Genomic DNA, 6,000 nt, shown 5'->3' on the forward strand with positions numbered 1-6,000 from the left:
AAACGTGTGTGTGTGTGTGTGTGGACACCGAGGAACAAGGGCGTTCCGCATAAAGAATGTTACTTGACAAATGCACCTACTGCAGAATGCAATTGAGTTGAATATTTTTTGTTGGCAGTGGTGGGCCGTGAAGACCTGCAAGGCCTTCTCTGCTGGCCTAAAAAATATCAGAATCATTTGATATTAATTGTGTATTTTTTCTATCAATATTTTCAATTAATCATGAATTGTTTTTGTGCTGTCAAGTCAAGTCATTTTTATTTGTATGTAACGGGTGTAATAATAACCTTTGTTTTATTGAAATTCCTGCTGAAATATGTGTATAGTTTTTGGTAAATGTCCTGCAATGCTGAGTCCAACTGTGCCATCTGCTGGTATGGGGTGGGGTTTGGTTTTGGCTTCTAACATGTGACCAGGAGGCGGGGTTTGTTGTTAGTCTTACCAGAGAGAACTACAAAGGTAAGACATATCTTTTGGTGCGCCACAAAAGAAGTTAATTTTAAACATTATAACCCCAGCTGACAAATCTCTCACCATGCATAGTAATGTGATTGATATTGTCAAGCTGTTTACGTTTATTTTCGTTTTGTTTCTGTTTTACTAAATATTAATTCCCCTTGTAGAGATCAAAGAGATCAGACCCAGCAGAAAAAGTTAATGTTGTGACTCATCCATTTGCAGGTAAATTGTACCCATTTTTATACTCATTATTGTTTTTATTCCTATTTTCTCATATACATTAAAAAAGGATGATGTTGGTTAAAATTCAGACTAAAGAAAAACATGTTGAATTCATTGTAAACGTTAAAAATCCACTATACGATCTCTTGTTAAAAGTATCTTGTTAAAATGTAAAGATGTAAAAATGTATTGTGATATTCTAAAATGTATTTTCTGTAAAGTGAAAAGAAAGCTCTTTGATATGCTTTGTTGTTAGTCTTACCAGAGAGAACATCAAAGAGATCAGACCCAGCAGAAAAAGCTAATGTTGTGACTCATCCATTTGCAGAAACTGTAATAATAAAAACCTCATCATCCAGTCCAGCGTGAATGTGGATCTTTGGTGGGACACATACACCGCGGTTACATGTATAGCCCAAAAGAATTCTCAAAGTTCTATACACATTACAGAATATTACAGACTATTATAATCCTAAAACCTACATGAGGGGAAAGAAAAACTTAAAACTTCAGCATGAGGAAAATTAAGAAACCTTGAGAAGGGACCGCACAAGTTGTAATCCCCTTCAAGGATGACCAGGCTGCAATGGATGTTGCAAGGGCGTCAACAAAAAATACATAAATATCGACATTGAAATATAGGTCATTCATAATGCTCTCGACCCTACATTTCTTCTTGGCTCTTGGGATCACTTGTAGGCAATGTAATCAAACTTTCTTGTTTTAGTTAAAAACCTCGCTGCACCATGTAGTACAGAGACTTATCGCTACTTCATGCTTCAGTTATCGCCCCCAATTTTTCTAATCAAAACTAGAAATCACAAAAAAATAATAGTTAATTAAGAAAAAAAATATATCGGATTTGAAAAAAACGACAACGAATGTTGAGAAACATTTTGGGGGAGCCAAGAATAAAGCCGATTGGCCATTCAATGTTAATGCTCCCCACACGGACCGCACCGCTCTCACGACTGCGTGGGAGAGGGCGGTGGGGGTGTGGAGTCAGCCAGCTTCATGCAGATCAGGCAGCTTACTTCTTTCCTACTGTGACGGTAAACCTGCTCTGCGTTCCTCTGCATCTCGCTAAGAGTGTGTACCGCTCCTTCGTCGTGCTTTCATGCTGAAGCTTTTTCTCTCTATTTCCCTTTTTTTGCAGGACTTTGAACAGTGCTCACCCCCCAAAAAAACAATAACTAATTTAAAAGGCTGTGTCCTGAGCCCCCTGCTGTTCACCCTGATGGCACATGACTGCGTCCCCAGGTCAGCCACAAACTACATTGTGAAGTTTGCGGACGACCCAACAGTGGTGGGCCTCATCAGGGACGACAACGACCTGGCCTACAGAGAGGAGGTGGAGCAGTTGGTCGGCTGGTCCTGAATGTTGACAAAACTAAAGAGATCATTGTCGACTTCAGGAAAAACCAGCCCAACCATGCCCCACTTCTCATCAACAACAAGGCTGTGGAGGTGGTCAGCAGCACCAAGTTCCTAGGGGTGCACATCACAGACAAATGATGCCGTGACTTATTCTCAAAAACTGCTGTTAACATTGACAAACGTCACATCACACAGAGTGACTCAGTTAAAAATTTAGGTGTCATATTTGACCCTGATCTATCCTTTGAAATGCATGTAAAGAAAATTACTAGAACCGCTTTCTTCCATCTTCGTAACATTGCTAAAATCCGTTCAATAATGTCTCAGTCTGATGCGGAAATTATAATTCATGCATTTGTTACCTCCCGTCTCGATTACTGTAATGCACTACTCTCTGGTCTCCCGAAGTCTAGAATCAAGTCTCTTCAGCTGGTACAAAATGCCGCAGCAAGGCTTTTAACTAGGACAAAAAAGTACGATCACATAACACCGATTTTGGCTAACCTGCATTGGCTCCCAGTTAGCCATAGATGTGACTTCAAGGTTCTTTTAGTATTGTACAAAATCATACATGGACTTGCTCCCTCTTATCTTTCAGATCTGATTTGCCCCTATGTCCCGGTCCGAAGCCTACGATCTGAGAGTGCCGGTCTTCTGGTGATCCCAAGAGCAAAGAAGTGTTCTGCTGGTTCGAGAGCGTTCTCCATCTGGGCACCGGTGCTGTGGAATGCTCTTCCCCCTGAGATCCGATCTGCAACCTCAGTGGAAATGTTTAAATCTAAACTTAAAACTCACTTCTACTCCATAGCATATGAATAACCTACACTTCTCGTCGGCTGAAAAATAGTCTGTGTAATATAGTGTAATAATCTCTGAAGCCCTTTGAGACTCTTCGTGATTTAGGGCTATACAAATAAAGATCACTTGACTTGACTTGACTTGACAAACTCACCTGGTCTGTGAACACTGCATCACTGGTGAAGAGGGCTCAGCAGCGCCTGTAATTCCTGCGGAGGACGAGGAGAGCCCACCTGCCCCCACCCACCCTCATCACATTCTACAGAAGCACCATAGAGAGCATCCTGACTAACTGTATCTCTGTGTGGTGTTGAGGCTGCAGTGCCTCCGACTGAAGGAAGTGTGAGGAGGGTGGTGAGGACAGCAGAGAAAATCATCGGGACTTCTCTCCCCTCCATTCAGGACATTGGCCAGAAGCGCTGCCTATCCCGAGCCAAAAACATCATTAGGGACCCCTCTCACCCCCATCATGGACTGTTCACTCTGCTAGCCTCTGGGAAGAGGTACTGCAGTGTGCGGTGCAGGACCACCAAGTTCTGCAACAGCTTTGACCCCCTGGCCATTAGACTGTTAAACGGTCAATCACACACATAGCAAGCCTACCCAGCTGCTAATCTGTACATCTGTTTGTTTTGTTTTTTCGTCCTTGCACTACTGGCAGTTCTGTTGTACCTAGCGAACCCTTTTGCATATCTGTTCTCCTTTGCACTACCGTACTCCATTGTTATTGATATTGTATAGTGACTTGTTTACCTGACAGCCCATTTTGCATATCTGTTCAGCTGCTCCTCTTGCACTCTTTGCACTAGTGTACAGTACTCATTGCTATAATTCTTTACCTACCATTGCTCATCCATATTGTTTTTTGTACATTATATGACCCCCCACTTGCGTGTTTCACTCTACAATTTTTGTATTTTTTTAGCACTGTTGTACATAAAATCCCCTTTCAATACTCCAACTCAATACTATATATTTATATCTGCATATTTAGGGAAAGATGTATCGACATTTCGTTCTGTATATGTAAGCGCGGTGTACTTGTCCCACCAAAGATCCACATTCACGCTGGACTGGATGATGAAGTTTTTATTACAGTTACTGCTGATGAAATTATTTGATCTCTACAAGGGGAATTAACATTTAACTTTTTGTAATTAGGGTGCAAGGGGAAATTGTAGTAGCCTGACGTCAGGTCCATCGTGGAGAAAAAGGCATCTACCCCAAGTGCGGCCAAAGCATCAGCTTGATGCGGTAGTGGGTAGGCATCCTTTATGGTTCTCGCATTAAGCCTTCTGAAATCAGTACATTCCTTGAGTTCTCCATTCCGCTTCCATATGAGAACAAGCGCAGAACAAGTCGACTTCTGAATAATTCCTTTCTCTTCCATCTCGTTCAGAGTCGTCCTCAGTTTTTCATACTGACTTGGTGGTATACGTCTCTAGGGTAGACGGAACGGCTTATCATCAACAAGGTGGATACGATGTACAAACTCTTTGGCCTCTCCACAGTCCATCTTATGGCGAGAAAAGATTGACTCGAATTGTTCGATGATATGAAGGAACTTGTCTTTACACTGCAGCGAAACCTCGCATGACTTCAGGTCAATGTCTTGCAGTCCCAGAGCTTCCAATGTATGCATCATGTCCTCTTCTGAACTGGGTTGGACCTCTTCGCTCTGTACACTGTCCACGTTGCACTTGACCTCTTCTGCACTGGGCAGGTCTTCCGCTGCGATACAAGGAGACACATCTGCAATTTTTCTGTTTCTTCTCAGCACCACAACTCTGTCCGTAGGATTAAAGATTTTAACAGGCACCCATCCATCTCCCCAGAGTGGAGTAACAACTCGTCCGACGAGGACTTGTCTGGGCCCAGCCCTAGATTGGGTTGGCTCAACGACCACTGTGCTGCCCGCTGACATCCCGGCCGACTCGGGTAACTTGCCCCAAATAAGGTACTCGGTCCGTGGATTCAGCGTCACGCAACTCTTGATTTTCACTCAATGTAACCGCGGTGTACTTGTCCCACCAAAGATCCACATTCACGCTGGACTGGATGATGAGGTTTTTATTACAGTTACTGCAGATGAAATGAGTCACAACATTAGCTTTTCTGCGGTCTTTGATCTCTTTAGCAGCTCTCTCCGTAGACTGCCCAACAAAGCATATCAAAGAGCTTTCTTTTCAATTTACATGAAATACATTTTAGAATATCACAATGAATGAATGAATGAATGAAAACTTTTATTTCGAACATAAAAATAAAAACAGGACAAAAACAATGAGTCAACAACAGAATAATGTCACATAACATGTTCGAAAAGGGGTAGTCAGAAGCAGATGCTTATTTTTCCTACCCCTTTATCTTCCCTATTAAAGAAATTTTATAGATAGCTCCTCTTGTGTCCAATACAACAAAATCTCATGGATATACTTATTACATAGGTCAGATATCAATAATTATAATAGTTACAATAATCATATATTTTATACACTAATCTTCGCAATACCCATCCCTCAATGTCAAAATGCGGATAATGTCACTGCGGCACCAGTGATAATAAAAATAAAAATAAACACAATACTTATAATAACAGTTCTGATATAATAATAGCAACAATAACAACAAGTTAACCATAGTTTGAAATGCAGTATTTCCAATCTCCCTCATATCCCATTTTCTTCATCGCTGTATTTCTCCAGTAATGCTTTTTTGTATTTAAATTTGAACACATGGATAGTTGGACATTGTTTGATCTCATTTTGCAAATTATTCCAGAGTCTGACTCCACACACAGACACACACATACTTTTCCTGGTGGTTCTCACCTTTGGGATTTTGAATTCACCACAGCCCCTCAAGTTATAATAATAATAATAATAATTTCCTTTGTATTGTCATTCTTTGTAACAATGTACACAGAACAATTTCCCTCTTTCCGAGTGAATAATTTTTGGATGTTTTCTGGCACTATGTTTTTGTTGACCTTAAAATAACAGTTGTGAAGTGAAAAATTGTATTAAATCATCCAATTTTAATAATTTGGACTGAATGAATAAAATATTGGTATGATCCCAATATCTTACCCTGTGTATGGTTCTTATTGCACGTTTTTGAAGGATAAAAAGGGGCTGTAGTGAA

The sequence above is a fragment of the Urocampus carinirostris genome, chromosome 1 (assembly GCF_059441175.1).
Source record: "Urocampus carinirostris isolate Australia breed hairy pipefish chromosome 1, RoL_Ucar_1.0, whole genome shotgun sequence".
Taxonomy (NCBI): domain Eukaryota; kingdom Metazoa; phylum Chordata; class Actinopteri; order Syngnathiformes; family Syngnathidae; genus Urocampus; species Urocampus carinirostris.